Source organism: Etheostoma spectabile, chromosome 2 (assembly GCF_008692095.1).
Source record: "Etheostoma spectabile isolate EspeVRDwgs_2016 chromosome 2, UIUC_Espe_1.0, whole genome shotgun sequence".
Taxonomy (NCBI): domain Eukaryota; kingdom Metazoa; phylum Chordata; class Actinopteri; order Perciformes; family Percidae; genus Etheostoma; species Etheostoma spectabile.
The window spans coordinates 1,899,284-1,921,453 of record NC_045734.1 but is presented as its reverse complement, the minus strand read 5'-3'; the positions used below and the strand labels follow the sequence as shown (position 1 = coordinate 1,921,453).

General features: G+C 40.2%; 1 long non-coding RNA gene across 1 annotated transcript; it reads right to left on the bottom strand.

The window, feature by feature from the left end:
* Nucleotides 1–7,662: 7,662 nt before the first annotated feature.
* LOC116695657 (uncharacterized) lies at nt 7,663–22,113 on the bottom strand. Its single transcript, XR_004333509.1, has 4 exons — nt 21,860–22,113; nt 21,265–21,270; nt 13,009–13,012; nt 7,663–7,673 (listed from the first exon to the last, which is right to left on the bottom strand). It is a non-coding gene; the product is annotated as an uncharacterized LOC116695657 (long non-coding RNA).
* Nucleotides 22,114–22,170: the final 57 nt, after the last annotated feature.

The following is a 22,170-nucleotide window of genomic DNA, read 5'->3' as shown; positions in this document are numbered from 1 at the left end:
CAGACAAGGTCTGATTAATCAATTGTCTGAGTGACTAGACTGTGTCCTCACCTGAGTACTGTTTTGGCCATCTGATGTTGTGATGGATGAGCTAAAACAAGCTGTCACATTAATATGTCTCCCTGAGGTGATGAATGGGAGCCCAGGATCTGACAGGGAGGTTAAGAGCCACGATCCACTGCACAGCGACCAAAGGGAGAACACAAAATGCCCATTTCTTATGACAACCCCAGACACTCATGCTTTCTGACACTTTATGCACTTAACAGTGTTCACTGGTCTCTCTGATGCTTTCAAAGACATGTTCACTTTCGTGTTTTCTCTCTGTTTCTCACTTTCTTCCTCCTGTCCCTACCTTCAGGTTGATCTTTCTACCTGTCGCACTTTAGATCTCTTTGTTTTAATTCGGCTTGACATTTGCTCCAGACTGTTTTGTTTTTTCATACCTTTTTTTTTTTACTTTTTCAAAAAAGATTGTGCTTTTCATCTGTGTCCCTCCTTATACCATCTCTCTCCCTTTGTATTGTTTCTGTTATGTATACTTTCATCATTTTCTGTTAGACATAAAAATAATAGGCTTTTTCTCAGCACTGTGCGCTTTCGTTCAGACTTCATAGCCCGCATCCTGCTACAAAAATTAAATGACATACTGGCACATTCCTCGTCATGCAAGAAAAGTAGTCGTTATCAAAATGTCACGAGGAAATTGTTTTGACTATATTACAAACTCCCCGTCTACCTCCCCGGGCACAGCTCCACAGCCCCCAAAAGTAAAGCAGAGGCTGACAGAGAAGCAGGCCCATGAGACGTGTTGAATAAACAGCAGGTTTCTGAAGTAACTGGTGCGAGGTATATAAGGCTGTCACTTCTATTTACCTTTTCCAGTTTGAGCCCATTTGAAGACCCTTTGTGTTTCATTGTAAAGGTCACACGTCCTGCAGCTCCATGATGAAACCGCCCCACTACGATAAGACTTATGTGGCATGTTTTTCCACGGCCAGCATCATGGGTCGAATTTCATATCTTCCAGCGACTTGGCATTAAATGGGTTTTCCCGGGAACACATGTAGAGCTGCAACTAACGATTACTTTCACTCTTTTAATTCATCTATTGATTATTTTCTTGATTAAACTATTAGTTGTTTGATTTCTAAAATCTCCAAAAATGGTGAAAAATGATTTCAGTTTGTGTTTACCAAAGATGACGTCCTCAGATGTCTTGTTTTGTCCACAACTCAAAGATATTCAGTTTACTGTCCCAGAGGAGAGAGGAAACTATCATATAACTTACATATTCACATATATACACATTTAAGCTTTCTTCTCTGATTTGAATCAGAGAATTTTGACTCAAACCGATAATTCGAATTGAATAGTTGGTGAAAAGTTGACAACTAATTAATTAAATTGATTGATCTTTGCAGCTCTACATATAATTTTTACATGCAGTAAAGCCTACGTGATTGTGTAAGTTTCATTTGCCCCGTTTTTAAAATATTTCTCACCGACATTTCTGCCTCCCAGCCAACATAATGAAGGCAGAGGGAATTTTGTTTGATAAAAAACATAAAAAGCAGCATCTTGTTCCAGTGTCCCTCTTACTCTAGCCTGGTTCCACACCTTGCACCAATGCCTGAATCATAGTTTATTTTTTTTTTATTGATCCAAATCTAGCATTGTGCTCATTGATGGCTGTATCCTCAGTGTGCCAATGCAACAAAGCCAATGGGAGTTTTGGAGGCAGGATTAAGAATGGTGACGTCATTGGGCCAGAGCTAGCAACATGGCAGCAGAAAATAACACCAAGAAAGGCAAGAGATTAATAGACACAGCTAAAAGGTTTTTGTAAATTGGCTTACAGAACTTAAAATAGACCGATTTGTGCCCCTAGAGACCATGACTGCTGATCGCCAACTGCGTTTGTGAGGACTGAAAATGGCCAAGTGTCCATCTAAATGTATGTCAAATTTTAACCACATTTCAAGAAAATCTACAAAAGCTAATGAATAAATCTGTGTTTCCAACCGTGTGAATATTAGGAGTTGGTGCATTGAGATAAACCGTTGGTGGTGCCAAATCTCCAGCCAGGTGCCAATTGGTCCACAGCGCTGTGGATTACAGATATGTTCTTTAGAGACTAAATGCAATGAACATGTACTTTTAAATCTTTTACAATCATTCCCTGAAAGAAACAAGCAGGCCTGCTGTGTTGCATGATTCACATTTTTATCAAAACCTGACATTTTCAACATTTCGCTTGCAAGCCTGAAGTTTGTTGTTTTCAAAAGTGAAGGGATATTGAGAACGGCAACACACAGAGAACCAACGGCGCTTGAGCCAGGATTTATTCTGGAATTGTATTTCCAATGTATTTCCATTGATCCAGACCATAAGTAGCAATAAAGCATTGCAGAAGTACAATAGGACAAGGCTGGTGGCTCAGTCTCTGGCCCCTGCAGTCTACATGTTCAATTCAGTTTGTATTTATAGTATCAATTCAGAACAAGAGTTACCTCAAGACACTTTACAGATAAAGTAGGTCTAGAACACACTCTAGAATTTACAAGGACCCAACAGTTGTAGTAATTCCCCCAAGAGCAAGCATTTATTGTGACAGTGGCGAGGAAAAAGCCCTTTTAGGAAGAAACCTGGGACAGACCCAGGAACTTGGTAGGGGGGGGGGGGTCTGATGGGGTGTAATAAATAGTGGAAATAATAGTAACAATAAAGATAACAGAACAGTGACTAGAAATAGTTTTGTAGTAGCTCATGGCATGGCAGAGCCAGCGGGACCCAGCAGGACGTAGCAGGGCACCGCAGAGCGTAGCAGGATGTAACAGGGCATCGCAGGACGTGTAGCGGGACCACGGCACAGCTGCAACAATGGTTTTGGTGCCTCCCCTAATCCGAGGAGATATGCTGGGGGGGAAAGAGCATAAGGACTCTGGGGAATGACTCCCAAGAACTAGGTTAGTAACAGGCATTTCTGGGACATGGATACACACAAATGGAAAGATAAAGGAGAGAGAAGTGTGTCAAAGGAAGTCCCCTTGCAGTCTATTTAATGTTCTAAATGTGGTAATGTAAAACTGAATGCTTAATGTACATATGTTACGAGCTGGCCCGTTGTAATGATGGGCGTACATGAAAAGGATGAAGGTGGAGGAAGTAATACAAAAAGGGAGACGAGGTTACGAAAAACAGAAAGCATTTTAACACAGCAGCTTTTTAACAACAGTGTAGCTACCCGGACCACATGGCGGACTGTCTTTACATTCAGCCGCCCAGACGGATGAATCCAAGAGCACTTTTGAACTCTCACTGGGCTGATTGAAGGAAGTTGATTGGTAGGATCCCCAGCAGCCGCGCCAATCAACATCAAGGCCTGGAACCGGGAAGTGGGCGGAGCCGTCACGCAGGCCAATCCTCTCCGGGCAACCACACAGACAAATTTGAATACACAAACACTAGCAGCCTAAACTAAGCTAGAAGGCCAGGGGCCGTAACAACCTACCTTTATAAAAGGAAAATAGGAAGTAATCTATATAAAAAGTCTAGTAAAATACAAGGTAAAAGACTAAGTTATTTTGTGTAAAAAAACAGAGCTTAGTTCATTCTAATTTAGTTGTGCATTACTCACATGTGGGATATTAGCATCTAATTGGTTAACAGTATTTAGTTAATTTGTAAAAAATTGTTAAATATTACTATTACCTAATTCAAATTGCCATGTTCATCTGCCACACTCTGCGTGCCCAGCTACGTCCTGCTGAGCCTTGTAATGCCACACAGTGCCTGCTATGCCATGAACTGCTACAAAGAACTGCTACAAACTACTATTTTTTTCTATTTTTGTTATTTCCACTCTTCATTCTAACCCCAACCGGCCCGTCAGACACCGCCTACCAAGAGCCTGGGTCTGACCGAGGTTTCTGCCTAAAAGGAAGTTTTTCCTCGCCACTGTCGCACTGTTGCTTGCTCTGGAGGAAACTACTAGAACTGTTGGGTCCTTGTAAATTTTCTTCTGTAAATCTGTAAAGTGTCTTGAGATAACTCTTGTTATGAATTGATACTATAAATAAAATTGAATTGAATTGAAATTGAATTAAATAGAATTGCCATCTACCTAAGTTAAATAATTGCCTTAACTTGTTGAAATACTTACCTTGATCTGTGTTTCCTGCAAAATGATTTAACCTTACCTTACCTTGAAAAAAACCTGTTTAATCTAAATGTTTTTCATTTCTTTTGTATTCAAAGGTTTTTCACCTGTTGACCTGTTCACCTTTGTAACACTGGTACCTGTTTAACTGGTCAAAATAAATCTTTCTGAGTGAAATCCGACATCTGGTCCTTTTCAAGTGTGGACACCTCACAATTTAGAAGAACACTTGACCCAAACTATAAGCTTTATCAAAGAGGAGAGTTTTAAGTTTACTCCTAATTGTGGAGACGGTGTCTGCCACTTAAAGCCAGACCGGAAACTGGTTCCAACATAGAGGAGCCTGATAGCTGAACGCTCTGGCTCCCGTTCTACTTTTAGAGACTCCAGGAACCACAAGTAACCCTGCACTCTGGGAGCGCAGAGCTCTGGAGAGACAGCAAGGCTCTAAGAGCTCTGCAAGATAGGATGGTGCCTGACCATTTAGAGCGAAGGATTTTAAATTCAATCCTGGATTTAACAGGATGCCAATGCAAAGAAGAAATATGATCTCTTTGTTTAGTTCTCGTCAGAACATGCGCTGCAGCATTCTGGATCAGCTGGAGAGTGTTAAGGGACTTATTTGAGCATCCTGATAATAAACAATTACAGTAGTCCAGCCTGGAAATAACACATGCATGGATTGGTTTTTCAGCATCGTTTTGAGAGAGGATGTTCCTAATTTTAGCGAAGTTACAAAGATGAGAAAAGGTTGTTCTTGAGGTTTGTTTTAGATGGGCTATAAAGGATATATCCTGATCAGTGCTGGAGGCCAGGGCAAAACCATCAAGAGTAGCTATATCTTTAGATAATGAAGTTTGGAGGTGTTTAGGGCCGAGCAAAATAACTTCAGTTTTGTCTGAGTTTAACATCAGAAAATTGAAGGTCATCCAGTATTTTATATCATTTATGCATGCTAGAAGTTTAGCTAACTGACTGGTTTCATCTGGCTTGATTGATAGATATAATTGGGTGTCATCCGCATAACAATGAAAATTGAGTGTTTCCTAATGTTATTGCCTAGAGGAACATATAAAGAGAATGGAATTGGTCCAAGCACTGAGCCTTGTGGAACGCCATGGCTAACTTTAGCGTACTTGGAAGATTTACAGTATGGTTACCATTAACAAATTGTGATTGATTGGATAAACACGACTTAAACCAACTGCAACAGTGCAATACCTGTAATGCCAACTAAATGTCCCAGTCTCTGTAACAGGATGTTATGGTCAATGGTGTTGAATGCAGCACTAAGATCTGGTAAAAAAAGTACAGAGACAAGTCCATTGTCTGAAGCAGTTAGAAGGTTGTTAGTACTTTTCAACAATGCCTTCTCTGTGCTATGATGCGTTCTAAATCCTGACTGAAAGTCCTCAAGTAAACTATTGCTATTTAGAAAATCATATACCTGATTAGCGACAACCTTCTCAAGGATCTTGGAGACAAAGGGAAGGTTAGATATAGGTTTATATACGTAGGGCTGAGCGAGTACAGCATTATCTGTATCTGTATCTGTTTACTACTTGAATTATCTGTATCCGGATCCATACTTGGACTGTGTGTGTGAGTGTGGTGTGTGTGTGTGTGTGTGTGTGTGTGGAGTAAGAGAGAGACACAGAGAGAGAGAGAGAAAGAGAGAGAGGGGGCGGGGGGCAGCTGACAGTTAAAAAAAAAAAAAATCTCCGATGGCAGAGACGCAACGGGAGTCGCATTTAAACCAAGCAGCATGTCTGAAACCTACGTTCACCAGAAATCTACTGGTTACTATTTAAGGACTACAAACCCCACGTTCACCAGAAACTACTGGTTGCTATGTAAGGACTACAAACGAAGTTAAAAACAAAACTGAAGCTGAAGAACCTAAAAGTTAACGGAACAGATCGCGGACTGATGACTGACGAGAGAGAGAGAGAGAGAGAGAGAGAGAGAGAGGAGAGAGGGAAAAGAGCATTTCTCGTGTTCTGCGTGTGTGGATACTCGTATTACTCGTATAATACTTCTACTCAGCAAAAGTGCTTTATCCGTACCGGATACTCATTTCAGCCGGGTACTCGGATCACCCCTAGGTTTATAGTTTTCTAAAACCTCAGGGTCGAGGGAGGGTTTTTTCTGGAGAGATTTTATCACAGTTACTTTAAATGACTGCGTTACATAACCTGTTATTAAAGACATAATGATCATATCTAGTAGTGAAGTGTTAACCACGGGTAACGCTTCTTTAAGTAACCTTGTTGGAGTGGGGTCAAAGAGAAAGGTCGATGGCTTAGCTGAAGAGACCTTTGACATCAATTGTTGGAGGTTTATAGGCTAAAAGCTAAGTATATGTCATATGTTGTCATTCTTTCTAGCGGCCCTGCGTTTAAAGGTGAACCGTTAAACCAAAGTATCCTTGGGCACGATACTGAACTCCAAACCCCATCAGCGTGTAAATGTTTATCACTCCACCTCCTGATTAGCAGCTGGCACCTTTCATTGCAGCACCTGCCATTGGTGTATGAAGTGAACATGAACACAATGCCAGACTGAATAATGAAGTGAAAATAGCACTTCACTCTGATTATCAGGCTATAATGCCTTTGCACCACAATAATAGTCCCTATGCAAACTGCTGACAGCATGTTCTGAAGATGAGCAAGAGTAATGAGGACATTGTTTCAGTAAAGATGCCGTCTATTCAATTGACCTCCATTGTAATAAAGGGGAGGCAAAAATATTTAAGCCAAATGTTTATTCTTGTAATTTGGGTTAACCCTTTGGGGTAACTTTCAACTGTTTGATTTTCCCAAATATAGAAATGTATAGAAATATACAGCTGCTTTATAAGTCGGACCAGTGGTGTAGTTTTTATTGACGCAACCCAAGCTGGAGCACACAAATGGTTTATAAGAGGCTCTGACAGGCAGGCTTTGATCTGGAGTAACCCAGCTGTCTCTCCTCTTTCTGAAAGAGGGCCCCAATTGCTCTTCAAGGCTCTGGATATAAGATGCAAAGGAAAAAAGAGTTCTCCTGACACAGATCAGTGTTAAATATTGTATCATGGAGTGTATAAAGAGATGAGTGCCCATTCATATTTAATTGTTTGGCGCAGCATTGCGCCACACTCTTGCTTGTGCATGGTGTGTTGTCCTGTACAAAAAGATCAGATGTACAGCTGTAATGAGCATCTGACTTGTCTTCAACTTTTCTGCATCTGTGCTCTGGTCCAAGCCCCCAGATAGCGACCAAACAGTGGAATTACAACTTCCATGTCTGTCACTTGATGCCGAGGGGGCCTAAAAAAACTTTTCCCCAGAGACTTACATGGGGGTTGGTTTTAGTGTAGCTTCTTACTTTCATAATACGTGGTGTGTAGTATTGTCATAACTTAACTACTTCCAATGAGGACTAGCTTGTAGCACCACATGCTAAAGTTGTAAAGTAGCTTTCCCAAGAGGGTTTGACTCCGACCAGCAGCCCTTGGCTGCATGCTTTTCTCCCGTCACTCCCCCCTTGCCTGTCTACAAAAATGTTTTTGTTGTTTATAGAGTATTGTTCAATTTACAATTCAACAAATGCTATTTCACAAACTCACATGGGATAATCCAACTGGATTAGGGTATCACCTAAATCATTGTTGCCATGGCCCTGTTGCTGTGCCTGCTACACCCTGCTCCGCTCTACAGTGCCCTGCAATGTCCTGCTATGCTTGGGTGCCCGGACGTCCCCGGTTTCCGGGGACAGTACCCGGTTTCCGGGGACAGTACCCGGTTTTGGTGACCGGTCCCCGGCTGGATCTGTCCCCGGAAATGTCCCCTGTTCTCACTGTGACTGGCAGACCCGAAATTGGAATGAAAGAAAGAAAACACTGACAAACGGAGCTGATCGAGCAGCGCAGCTCAGAGCTCAGAGATGTTTTAGAAAGCCGTATTTTACGATGCTAAAATTACTGATTATTTACATGGAGTCTGGTGGGTTTAGCAAATGCAATTTTGTGGACTTTTATGTTTTAAAAAAGGATGTTAATCTTTAACAGAAAGGTTGACCTGCAGTGCCCTTCTACGCCATGAACTACTACAAACTAATATTTCTAGTCATTGTTCCATTGTCTTTATTTGTGACTATAAATACCCCAACCGACCCCGTCAGACACCGCCTACCAAGAGCCTGGGTCCAGTTTTCCCTTGCCACTAAGTGCTTGCTCTTGGGTGGAATTTTTAGAATTGTTGGGTCTTTGTAAATTATAGAGTGTGGTCTAGACCTACTCTATCTGTAACGTGTCTTGAGATAACTCTTGTTATGAATTTATGCTGTGAATAAAATATTTGAATTGAATGGGAACATAACTACTCAGTTCTCAATCTCAGTGCTCAATCTTCTCCAAAAGAAACTGACCCAACCACATTTTTGTTCACAATAACTTCCGTGTAGAAAATCCCTGCTTCCCATATCTAACGGCGCTGAGCAAGCAGGGGTGAGGAAGAAATACTCTCATTTAAAATGCTTGTTTGATGCGTTTATATGTCAATACTTGATTCTTGTCATGATATAGAGATCTTATTGACCTGTTGGGTCACAGACTGAAGAAAATGACTCCACCCATCCATCAGTAAGTCTGACCGCAGACCCAAGGCCCAAGAAATTAAACATATTCAGATTGTGTTCCCCAAGTTTTGGAATGACAATGATAAAGTAATTTATTAGAAAATTTTAAAGGTGACAACCAGCAATCCAGGTGGTGACGACAGTGCTGGAAAACCCACACTGGCTTTCAGGGACGTTACGGTCAGCAAGGATTTGTAGACGTGGTAGAATAGTGCGAGCAAATATCTTGCCGCAAGACAGAGTAGAGCTATTCCCCTGAAGTTGTTACAGTATGCGCGGTCCCCCTTAATGGTGATGATGTTGGCGTCTCTGAGGACATCTGGGAGATAGCCACTGTTCCAACATGTCGCAACCAGGTGATGTAGCACAGAGACAAGAACACCGTCTGGGGAGGCCGTCAATGCCGGGATACAGCTAGATACAGTCTGGCTTATATGTAAGTTTACAATTACTCTGCCTTGCAGTGGTGGAATGTAACTAAGTCAATTTTCTCAGCATTGTACTTAAGTACACATTTTAGGTACTTGTAATTTACTTTAGTCTTTTTTTTTCATGCCACTTTTTAATTGTACTCTACGCTTCATTTGAGAGAGAAATATTGTACTTTTCACTCCACTACATTCATCTTTACACGTTAAGATTCCTGCACACAAAACACATGTCATTTATAAAATCTGATATTTTATTATAAATCAAACTACTGATCAATATAACAGCCACAAGTCCAGCTGAAATGATTATCTGATTAAACATGTAGTTAACTTGTTTGGATCGTTTCCAGTTTGTAAAATGTGAGGATTTCTCAGCATTGAGTGCTTTTACTTGTATTACTTAAAGTACATTTCCCTGATTATATGTATAAACTTTTATATAAAATAAATCATTTTAATGCAGGATGTTTATATTTAAATAGCATTGTTACTGTGTGGTATTAGTACTTTGTACTTAAGTAAAGGATGTGAATACTTCTTCTTGGGTTTTGCACTGCAGTGCCCTATAGAAGCAGGCTGTTTTACTACCCTGGGCCATGCACACTCATCTCTCATGACACAGTGCTGTTCTGCAGTCTCTAATGGGCAGTGTACAGGCATCGAAGTACACTGAATTATTATAAAAGGACATAGTGTTACTGCACCTTGTGAGCTAGTTTTATTCCTCCTGTGTCATGGTGGTAGAAAAAAACCACCAGTTACACTTTCTAAAGCTCGTTTTTGCTTTCAAATGGAAAATGCTGAAAGTGTGCGTTCACTATTTTTAAAGCAGTGCAACACAGTCGGGGGTTTATAAATTTCAATTCCTTTATAAGGAATTTCATTTCAGTGCTGTATTTAAATTTTTTTTTTTTTTTGCTCCAGTTCTCCAGACGTAGTATCAAAAGCCGATGTTCTCCTCAGCTTCTTGCCTTTAATTTTACTTTCATTTTGCTTGCTGTCTTCATAATCAGCCTTCTGCACAGTGACGGGGGCGGAGTCAGATGTTATAAGCATTCTGGGCTCAGTCCATTTTTCTGGGGGGAGTTTGCGTGCTCCATTTAGAGCAACTATTTGCACTATTTTGAACATTTGATAATGAAATGCCTCAACTCTAGATAATTTGGGGAAAACCTAATAGCTGTCAAGGGAAAGATGTATCCTGTAGAATGTAGAGCATACATGCTATTTTGTATCTACTGTCATTGTTTCTGTAACTGTCTTATCTTTCTGAAACACACAAATGTTGAGGTTGACTCATTTCCAGTCCTGCCATCAAAAGAAAAGCAAAAATTGATGTTCCTATTTGGAAGTTACATAACATAGTTAAGGTAGAAATGTGGCATAAACAGTATTATTTTTCAGGATTATTGATTATCCACTCAGAGACTGAGATCAAAATAAGTTATTTTACCCCCCCCCCCCCCCCCAAAAAAAAAAAAAGATTAAGGGCTTTTCTTTGAAGGGTGTTTTTATTGATTTTTTTTACAATCTGATCCACTTCCAAAACAGATCACAATGCATTCAACCCGGCCAATTATTCTTGTGTAGATCTGGATTCAAAGAGACAAACTGGGATGGTTGGGTGGGTTTATATATATATATATATATAATATATATATAATATATACACACTACCGGTCAAAAGTTCGGGGTCACTTCAAAATTTCCATTGCACTCCATTATAGACAGAATACCAGTTGAGATCAGTTGCATTGTTTTTTTAACCAGGGCAGCAGTTTTCAGATTACATTATGTGCTCACATAATTGCAAAAGGGTTCTCTAATGTTTTCTCAGTTAGTTTTTTTAAAAATAATATCAGATTAGTGAACAGAATGGGCCTTTGGAACATTGGATGAATGGTTGCTGATAATGGGTAATGTAGATATTGCATTAAAGATCAGCCCCCCACTCAGATCAGCTGGTATTCTGTCTAACATCGAGTGGAGTGGAAATTTGTAAGTGGCCCCATACTTTTGACCGGTAGTGTATATATATATATATATATTTTTTTTTATATTTTCCCATGTTCAGCTCAAGCACACATCTTGTCTACAAGGTGAATATCATTAGTAGTGTTAGTAATGGTTTTCCTTTTCATTCAAAAAGTGATCACCAATCTTTCTTATTAAATACAATACATTGTTCAGCTGCTCTGGCAAAACAAAAGGGTTGGACAGCCACTTCCTGTCACCTCACAGGTGACCACCCCAGGTTATGAAGAAACAGCAATGAATGCTGATTGATTCATGGAGGAACACTGGATTCAAATGAATAACTGCAAGTCCAGTTTTATTGTCTTAATTGTGTCGACTGCACCAGCTACAGTTTCAGATGGATTTATTGGTACTATACTGTTTTATAGATTTTTAAACATGAAAAGAAAATAGTCATGAACGTGTAAGTGTATGAGTGACTCAGAGAGCTAGTCAGAGGTGAAGGCACATTCAAAAACCATTACTAGGAGGCTGGTTTCACAGTCCTGTGCAGCACTCTACGAAGCATTCATTGTGGCAGCTCAGGGCTGTAGGAGATGTTATTCAGCACCCACAGCAAGACATTGCTTAATGGCCAACATCAGAATATTGTCAGTGGGTTTGAAAGTGCAACTTGAAATGTGGAATTGTAATTTTGTCTTAGTAGGAACAAAATTGTCAGCTTAGAACCAAGAAGTCCTATGTTGTCCTATGTCACTGTGCGACGGGTGGGGGGAAAATCAATGGCAATACTGCATTCACGCCATGTATCGATCTTTTATTATTAATGTGCTGGTCTCTTTGTCTGCTTTGCAATCCTATTTTGCAGTAATAAAACTGTGAGATGAACAAACAGAGATGAAACAGATGTTGACAAAGTTTCCTTCAACTAAATTCCACAGATTTTCATTCTGGATCACCGCTAGTCTGAGGCAACGGAAGTACATTTCTGAAGAAACGGAAGTACATTTCCAGGATAATGTTGCCGTTCTCAAACTCCGAGCTAGTGAGATACATGCGGAAAATACCAAGTTTTGAAGAAAATGTGGATCGTGCAACAAGACAGGCCTGCTTGGATTCTTCGGTGAATGATTGTGAATATGTTAAGGGAATTTCCTCTCTAACTGGGTCGTTTAGGGACTGATTGGTGGGATCGCTGTGGATGAAGTACACACGGAGATACACTGGTTAAGAGCCAATGAGGTGTAACCATGTATCAGCTAATTTAAATAGCTCATGTTTCAGTATTGTGTCAACAGTTAACTTTATTTAATATTGCATGTGGGGTTTTCTTTTTCGGGCACCAGATCAAGTTCCTTCTTGAGACTATTTAGCAGAGCCACTTTCGCTCCCGCCCCACGGTTTGGGGTTACTTCAGTGTTTCTTATTAACAAGAATAGGACCCTATTCTACAGTTGCTTAATTCATAAATCCCTCCAGAGTAAAATCATTTGATTCTGTGCATGTTATCTCGGACTGGGTGAAGTGAGCCTTGGCACTCCATGATTGGATTAGCAGAACCATGCACAGGGAGCGGTATAATACAGCCTAGAAATCTAATTTGATTTAGAAAGGATCGAGGAATGTAATTTGATGTTTCTTATCTCGCTTAGTGCCGGACAGAGGAGAGGTGAAGAAAAAAACACACAACAGAATAGCTTATGTGAAAGCTGTATTGATCCAGTACATATTGAACTTAGTCTATAGGCTGTTAGAAAGAGCCTTTAACACAGTCATCCAACAGCAATGGGAGCAGTGGAGTTTACATCGGTATAACACAGTTCTTTGCTGCTTGTTTTCCTCAAGTTGTTGCATTGCTTGTTTGAGACTAGAGATAATAACGGAAGATCCCGCACTCTGCTCTTGCTCAACATCACAATTTATTGATATTTATTATACTACAACCGTTTCTGCCCTTCTGGGCCTTCATCTAGAGTATTGCTGTTTACAACAATGGTCTTGAATAATGCTCCGCCCATTTTGTCGGACAATTACTCATCTCTTGAGAGTCTCTCGGTAATCAGCTTGGTTTTTCCTGTTCATTATTTAATTCCCTGTTTGTTTCGTGGTGTGTGTTACCCGTGTTCTCTGCATTGTTTTCCTTGTTCTGGCCATGTCATTTATCATGCTTCAGTTTCCTATTTTACCTTGTTGTATCTGTTTCTCTTGTGTCATGTCTTGTTTAGTCTATACAGAGGGGCTCGAAAGTTTGGGTACCCCAGGTAAAAATTTGTATTAATGTGCATAAAGAAGCCAAGAAAAGATTTTGATTTTAGTTCCATCATTTACGCTTTCAAAATAACAGAAAAAAAAAAATTGCATCTGCAAAAGTTTGGGCACCCTGCAGAGTTAATACCTTGTACCCCCCCCCTTTGGCAAGTATCACAGCTTGGAATTGCTTCTTGTAGCCAGCCAAGAGCATTCCATACTTGTTTGAGGTATCTTCAGCCATTCTTCCTTCCAAAAGTCTTCCAGTTCTTTGAGATTTCTGGGCTGTCTGTCACGCACTGCTCTTTTAGGGTCTATCTATAGATTTTCAATTATGTTGAGGTCAGGAGATTGTGAAGGTCATAGCAAAACCTTCAGTTTACGCCTCTTGATGTAATCCACCGTGGATTTTGAGGTGTGTTAAGGATCATTATCCATTTATAGAAGCCCATCCTCTCTTTAACTTCAGCTTTTTCACAGATGGCATCAAGTTAGCATCCAAAATTTGCTGAAATTTTATTGAATCCATTTTTCCTTCTACTCTTGAAATGTTCCCTGTGCCACTGGCTGCAATACAACCCCAAAGGATGATTGTCCCCCCTCCCATGCTTAACAGTTTGACAGAGGTTCTTTTCATTAAATTCTGTGCCCTTTCTTCTCCAAACTTCTCATTGCAGCCAAAAAGCTATTTTAACCTCATCGGTCCACAGAACTTGTTCCCACAATGCATCAGGCTTGTCTATATGTTCATTTGCAAACTTCAAATGCTGATTCTTGTGGTGAGGACGTAGAAGAAGTCTTCTGATGACTCTTCCATGAAGACCATATCTGTATTAGTATCTCTTTATAGTGGAATGGTGTACCACAACTCCAGTGTCTGCCAGGTCTTTCTGGATGGATCGTGGAGTCAAACGTGGGTTTGGACTTGCTTTTCTCACAATCCTGCAAGTTGTTCTGTCTGATATTTTTCTTGGTCTTCCAGATCTTGCTTTAACTTCCACTGTTCCTAATGATGGCCATTTCTTAATTACATTCCGAACAGAGGACATTGGCATCTGAAAACGCTTTGCTATCTTCTTATAGCCTCTCCTGCTTTGAGCGTCAACTATTTTCAGTTTCAGTTTTCTAGACAACTGCTTAGAAGAAGCCCATGGTGCTGATTGTTGGGGCGAGGTCAGATGAGTCTGAACATTTAAAACCTTAAGATTGACATCACCTGGTCTTTCCAGACGATTATTGAGAACAATCCATGACACTGTCAGGTCTCAGCTTTCCAAAGTGGGCAGTCCATGTTAGAAACTCTGCAAGGTGCCCAAACTTTTGCAGATGCCATTTTATTGTTTTATTTTATCATTTTGTTGTTATTTTGAAAGTGTAAAATTGAAAATGTGAAATTTTTTCATCTCTTCTTGGCTTCTTTATGCACATTAATACACATTTTTACCTGCCCAAACATTCGAGCCCCACTGTGTGCGTGTATATACACACACACACATAAACATACACACGTACAGTACCTTTGAAACCTCACGTTGCTTCCTCGTCTGCATTTTTGTGCCCAAGCCTGCACCATTTCTGACCAATCGATTAGTTGATTGACAGCAACTATTTTGATAATCGATAAATCTTTAATGTCATTTTCCCAGGTGCCCAGACAGGGTTTGACTCCAACCTGCGGCCCTTTGCTGCATGTCTTCCCCCCTTTCTCTACCTTTTCATGTCTTCAGCTGTCCTGTCAAAAATACAGGCCAGCAATACCCAAAAAACTCGAAAAATATAAAAATGTTTTATGCCAAAATAGCAGAAAATGCTAGCTTCAGCCTCTCATATGTGGATACTTCCTGATTCCTCTGTTTTCTATCATAACAAATACAACATATTTGGGATTTGTACTGGAATAACAAGACATTTAAAGACATTACCTTGGACTTTTTCCCTATTTTCAGACATTTCAAAGACCAAACAATTAATCAAGAAAATAATTGGCAGATTAATCTGAAATGAATACCTAGAAAACATCTGGCTGTGAGCTTTCATAAGTCATTCAAACTGGCGCAATCTCATGAATCCCGACAGGATATTCTCCAACGCACCTGATCTAAGTGATCTCTGGTCCTAACCTGATTGGATAGATAAGACACTAACATCCCTCTAGGTCCTATAGGAGAATACACTTGGAATAGATGACTCAAAAAGGGAGTAAGCGTTGGGTGACCAGTTGACAATCTGAATGCTTGTCACCATGAATCAACATAACAAAAACTCACAGCATTCACTGTATACCAAAATAACAGAGCTCTTAATACAAATAATAAACAAAAGAATTAAGTCCCTTTTGCGTTGGGTGTTCCAACTCTATTGCTCCTCTGTGTTGATGAGGAAGTTCTCGTTCTACTACTACTTCCCAGGTACGTTAGTGTGTATTTCTTATCTGTGTCAGACTGACAACACCATCCACAGATCTGCTGGGCAAGGCTCGCCATCCTATCCTTCAGTTTGTCAATATTTCTGGTACTCAACAAAAAACAACAACCAGAGTCCAAAGTCATTTAAAATTGCATCCAATAGGTTGACATCTTGCGACCTAATAATAGAGCAACTTATCAACACAGAAAGGATTTGATCTGACTGGATTAATCAAGGTTTTGGAACTGTTTTGGGAAATGCTCCGTTCATATGGGTTACATAACATTACATAACACCACATTTCCTTTCTTTGTAAAGACTAGAGATGAAAAACAGACATATGAATGGAAAATGCTTTCAAGATAAGCATCATCTTGGTCATAATTGTCCCCCCTGTCTGTAAGGCCACGTTCAGACTTCCTGCATCCGCTGTCCGACGGTCTGCTAAAATGCAGGTCTTTCCATCCACTCATATATTCTGCCAACAAAGTTTACTACAAGGGTAAAAAAACAAAAAACGAAACACAAACAGTCAACTGTCAGAGAGTTTGCGTAATAGCTGCAGTTCCTGCAACAACAAAACACTCGTTATGTCTCGCCCGTCTCTTTTCTTTCTCTCTCTCCTGTGAAAAAAAGCTGCCTTCAAATGCAGTTGGAAACGTCGAAATCTATAAACGATCTGACAGGAAAACAGTCATTTTGAAATGTAAGGTCAATATAAGGTCTACTTTTGCTATGTTAGAGGAGTTTAAGAAAACAGGACGTCATACAAAAGGGCCATTTTATTGACACTCCCCCCGCCAAATTGCCGAATCCCTTATTTTGGTCTGAATGCCCCGTAATGAGACCTCAGATTACTCTCTCTCCCTCAACTGGCAGCAACACATGACTGACACTGATGTACAAAAGAATGTGCTATGTGAGCGTCAATAAAAAGGTCACTGAGCAAGAGCTGTAGCAACATCAGAGTCTGTCTGGCTCTTTTATGCACATCAGAACAACGATCACGAGTTGTGATAAGGATGATGTGTGCTGCCATCTACACCTGACGTGTTGCTTGTTAGCCAGTCACTCATTCTGTCAGTTACTTGCTATTGTGCTAATTAGCTCCTCCGCCACTCAGTCAGCCATGTGACAAATTAGTCATTCTGTCAATCATTTAAGTCCCTTTCACACAAAATAAATATAACTGTACTGGCAACTTCATACTTTGGCCTCAAGTTTGAAAAATTACACAGGGTTAGGAAAGTAATATTCTGCCTTCTTAAAATCTCAATGCAATCCCAGAGAGAGCATCTTTAGCTTCTGTAATGTACTGTATGTTCTACTGAAATGTGGACAGGGTATGGTTTCAAAAAGTGTGATTAAAATAGTTCAGGCATTTGTTTTGGTTGGTGTAAAGTGGTTGCTACTTAGCAAGCGTGATGGACCTGTAGCGGGCTGTTAACCTAAACCCCATTTTTGCCAACGGCGATAGAAACACACACTTTCTATAATACACACTCGCTAATTGGAGCCGAGAGTTTACATGTCACAAAACTGCTACGCCACTAGTGGGATTCCTGCCATACCCTCTCTTTCTCCCTGTTTTCTGTCAAGCTGTCCAATATATGTGAAAACTGCAACAAAAAACAAACATTATATATACATATATATAGTAGTTTGTATTAAAACACTCCCATTTCCATTTGGAGGCGAACTCTGCTGGAATGAAAGTCCTGTCTTTTAAGCAAATACTACTGCTTAACTTTTTATAGCTTTTTAAACGTATGGTTCATCATAACAGGCTGTTATTTTCTGTATAGCAGACCGTTGCTAAATAAAACTGACCATTGATAAAGGGATATTTCACTGCTGGAAAGAGGAATATGTATTTTAATTGGCTCATTTATGTAGAAATGTGATTCTTTTTATTTTTGGTTTTTTGTACAAAAGACAAAAACTCCCAGAATGCACTTCCCTACAAGGCCACTCCCAAGCCATGCCTACTGTTTACAAAGGGCAGTCAAGCGAAGTGGGTTTTATTGTCATTTCAACGTGGCTAAAGTGGTGTTACACATTTACAATATATAAAACAACATTTTATAAAAACATGACTATACATGAAGTGCAATTACTACTTAAAGTAAAACATTTATGATAAGAGACAGGGCATAAGTAGACTTGTAACAGAGCACTGATTGTTATAAGTTAGGTTGGATGAGAAGCATGATGGATGAGACAGGTGGCTAGCTGGCATTAGCTTTCCACCTAGCTCAAACTCCTGCCCTCATTCTGCGTTTCCGCTTTCTCGCACACACTGCTTTCACTGCCCCCGGTCTCCGGCATCGCAGGCTGAAGTGAGTCTCTCAATCTGATGCTCAAGTACTACAACACTGCCCATCACTAACAAACATCACTTTTCTTCCATGATATTATTTTCCAAGTGCTTTACCTTCCTCCCATGAACAGGACGTTAAACAGCATAATGAGCAGCTCTGTTTGGATAAAGCCAGAGACCCATTGGGAGAGCCATGTTTGCATCCAGTAATGCCAGTCAGTCTACCCAGTCACTCACCTGCTCACTCCTGCACACTCTCACCCACACTTTAACTTTTGCATGCTGCCTCTCATCAACAAGCATCTCACTAGACAGTGCAGCTGCACTATGCCGAGCGAAGCACACGACAGCCTTGTGCAGGTCATTTATATTGTGCAGCCAAGCTCATTAACTCAGAGCCTAATGTTTGTTTGTTTGAGCTTGTTCCATTTGATCTCCATTAAAATGCTGTTGGACCTTTCCGAGTTGCCAATGGGAGGGGCTGCCAACATTAATGTGCTGCACTGACTGAAAACAGGGAAATAATAATGCGAGAGGCTTTCATGTCACAAAATGCCATATCACAGGAAGAGTTCTGATACAGTGTATATCAAAGTCTTTTTTGATTCCCTTTCTGGTTCCATCATCATTTTATAGCATGCCTTTGATAGTTTGAAAAGAAGGCTGAGGCTCGACTACAAACTTTTCTCTGGGAATGTCCTCTACTGACAAGCAGAGCGACCTTGTCACATTTTTTTTCACAGCTTTTTCACCACAGGCTGTAATTATTTAATGAGAGTCCCAGTGTACGCTGGCCTGACCCCACCTCATATCTTTCCCTCCCTCTACATGTGCTGCGATATTACAGCTTGGATCTTTGCTTTGGATCTTTTAGTCCATTCACTGTCTGCCCAATATCCCAATATTTCCCAGATGATAGGAAACGCAACAGAAATAAAGTTCAACACACAATATATTTTCTGACAGCAGCAAATGCTCTACAGTGAGTTCAATATGTTTCTACTTCTAAACTGGCCCCAACATTTCAACAAAATACAGAGTTGCCACACATTGTGTGTTTAAAGTACATATCCATTTTCCAAATGGAAATGCCGTGATTGGTAGAACAGGCAGTATGTGACAGTACTCTGATCCAATGGAAATCAAATCTGTCATATTGACAGCACTCTAGCCCAGTGGATGGAGTTGGGGCAATTATATTTCAGAGTGGGTGGGGGGCAAGAGCCACACCCATCCCCCCCCCCCCAATCCTGCTAGACCAGCCCCTGTATGTGGGCAGCATGCTGGTAGCGTCCCGGGGACTTTTGAGAAGTGGGGCATGGAGTTGCCAGCTCCTCATTTGTATGAACTTAAATCCAGGCTACTTTTTACAAATCAGGGACATCCACCTCTCAAAAACACATGTAGTGTACATCTCTTAAACTGACAATCTGAAATGAAGACATATTTTGCATTTAAATGTTTTCACAAACCCATTACTGTGAACTGTTTTCCACTAGTTTCCGAACGAGCCTCCATGTTGCTCTGTTTCAAAATTTGGGAGCTCATGAGTGAAGCGTTTGTCCAATCAGGTGCAGCCATTGAAGGTTGTAGGAAGGTGTATGTTTTCTTTGCTTGGTCATTGATGGGAAATGATAACTGCTAGTGGCAAGCCCACCAAGTGTCCAATGCTGAGACAACGCCATTGTGGACATGTACCATGACAGACAGACAGACATTCCTCCCCTTTCTTTCCTGTCCAGACTAAACTGTTGCGATACCACGGCAACCACCATGTCATGTTTGTCATTGTCCGTTTTGAGTCTGAAGACGGGTGCTGCCATGCAACCAAAGATCAATTAAATAAATTGTGCTCAGAGGCATTTTATCAAACAACTAACCATTTTTTTCATTGGTGATTCCCTAAAAATGGGCTGCACTGTATTATTTCATTTTATTTATTGTATGTATTTATTAGCAATTGCCAAGAAACAAGAGTCTACAGCAGCCCTGTGATCTTGGCACAGCAGTGCTTTGAACTAAATGCTAACGGCAGTATTCTAACATTCTCACAATGCCAATGTGAGCAGGTATAATGTTTAATGTCTTAGTTTGGCGTTTTAGCGTGCTAACAGTTTGGAAGTAGCACTAAAACTCAATTAAAGGTAATAGGAATGTCATTAGCTTTGCAGGTAGCATAGTACAGTGTAAGTACAGGGGTCTTCATCTTTTTTAGGCCCTTAGCTGAAAGGGAGACAGGGCTACTACATATATTGTATGTATTCATGAAACTTAAATGCGCCCAAGGACTGCAAAGGACTTGAAGTACTGAGGGAAGAAATAGGTTTGGAGGTTTATAGAACACCGTAGCTGCTTACAGCACACTGCACTCTTGGCTCTAAGCCTGCCAGTAGTGTGGCCATTTGTTTTGCGCTACATACCGTAACCGGGATGTTGTTCTGAGAGGGGCGAAGCAATGTGAGATGAAATACCACAGAAATAGGATCAGTTCACCGGGATCTGAGCACTGCTCCTGCCAAGAAGCAAGCTCCATTTAATCCAGAGAACGGTGTCCTTTGTGTAAAAAGGAGTGTGATGTAGAAGATCCTGCTTGAAGAAGACAGCCAAATGTCTGAGTCATAAACTACTTTTTTTAAATTGAAGGTTAGTTTAGTTTTGGATAAGCTACCCTCCATGTGATTCATGCTACTTTCATTGTCAGATCTACAGGATATTGGGAAGTGGATAAATATAAACACACATCTGCATAATTTGACTAAACAAAGATGTTATCTTTTTGTAATTGCATGGGAGATTCCTGTGTAGATATGAAACTGTAATATCTGTGACTAAATCATCTGTACCATGAAAGCCATTTGACTGAGACAAAATACATGCCTAATCGTATTTATTTTAACATGTATATAAAGTGTGAAGAGTGGCGAGACTTTTCCACTAGGTGGGGCTATGGCGCTATAGGTAGCTCCGTGTATTTTGGCCGTTTTTGTATTTTCAAACATTAGTATTTTGAAAGTATTTCTCATGTCACAGAAACCACTGAGTGAGAACTTTATGTTTTGGATGTTATTATCACATCACATTTCTGTTCTGGTGCTCTGCACAGACACCTGCCCGCCCGTCTGCTCTCATCCCCGGCTTTTCGACCACCAACCCGTTGCAAAAAAAAAATGTTTTAAATTTGGACCTAGAAAAAAAAAAAAGGTTGCATGTCAACGAGAAGACAACAGAACGGTTAAAGAAATTGGGGAATACACAAAGTAATCGTTGGAAGCTATTACATTGACAGGTACTATAGGAGTTCTATGATGAATCCATTTGAGACTTTCCTGTCTTCTCCCGACACATAGATCTAATGCATCATTATAGATTGGCCAATGATTTAATCTCAGTGGGTCTCCAAAAGCCTCTCTGTAGCCTCAGTTGCATGAGTTAATATAGTATTAACTTGTTTAGATGAAAGGCAGAAAACCTTACCTTGGAAAGTCAATAATTCATTATGAAAGAAAAAGCATCTGTTTTAGAATAATCATGGCTAAGGAGTGATGCTACTCTGATCCTGGTGTTATTTGGGACGCTCTATAATCCAATGTGGCTAATGTCAATATTCAAAAGAAATGTCACATTGAAGCCTGTTAATGAAAGGATAAAGTTATTCTATATTGTTCTTATTGTCAACAAATACCATGAACAATAAACAATGGGCTTCATTCACCCACCTTCTTAAGAAGAAATGTGTTCTTAAACCCCACTAACGCAGTTTTCACAAAGATTCGGGCATTGGTTAATGTTTTCTTATAAGGTAAGAAAAGAATCAACGCACACTCAAGAGCACTCTTACACACAAATGAGGGCTGACATGTTGGCGCAAAACCAGTAGCTACGCTGTTTTCGTCCTTTCCAATTTAAAATTTTAAATTTTTCTCAATTTTGTAACTAATTATTTAACACATAATTATGCGTTTGTTTTGATAAATACACACTACTGCTCATTTGTAGAGCACTTTGAA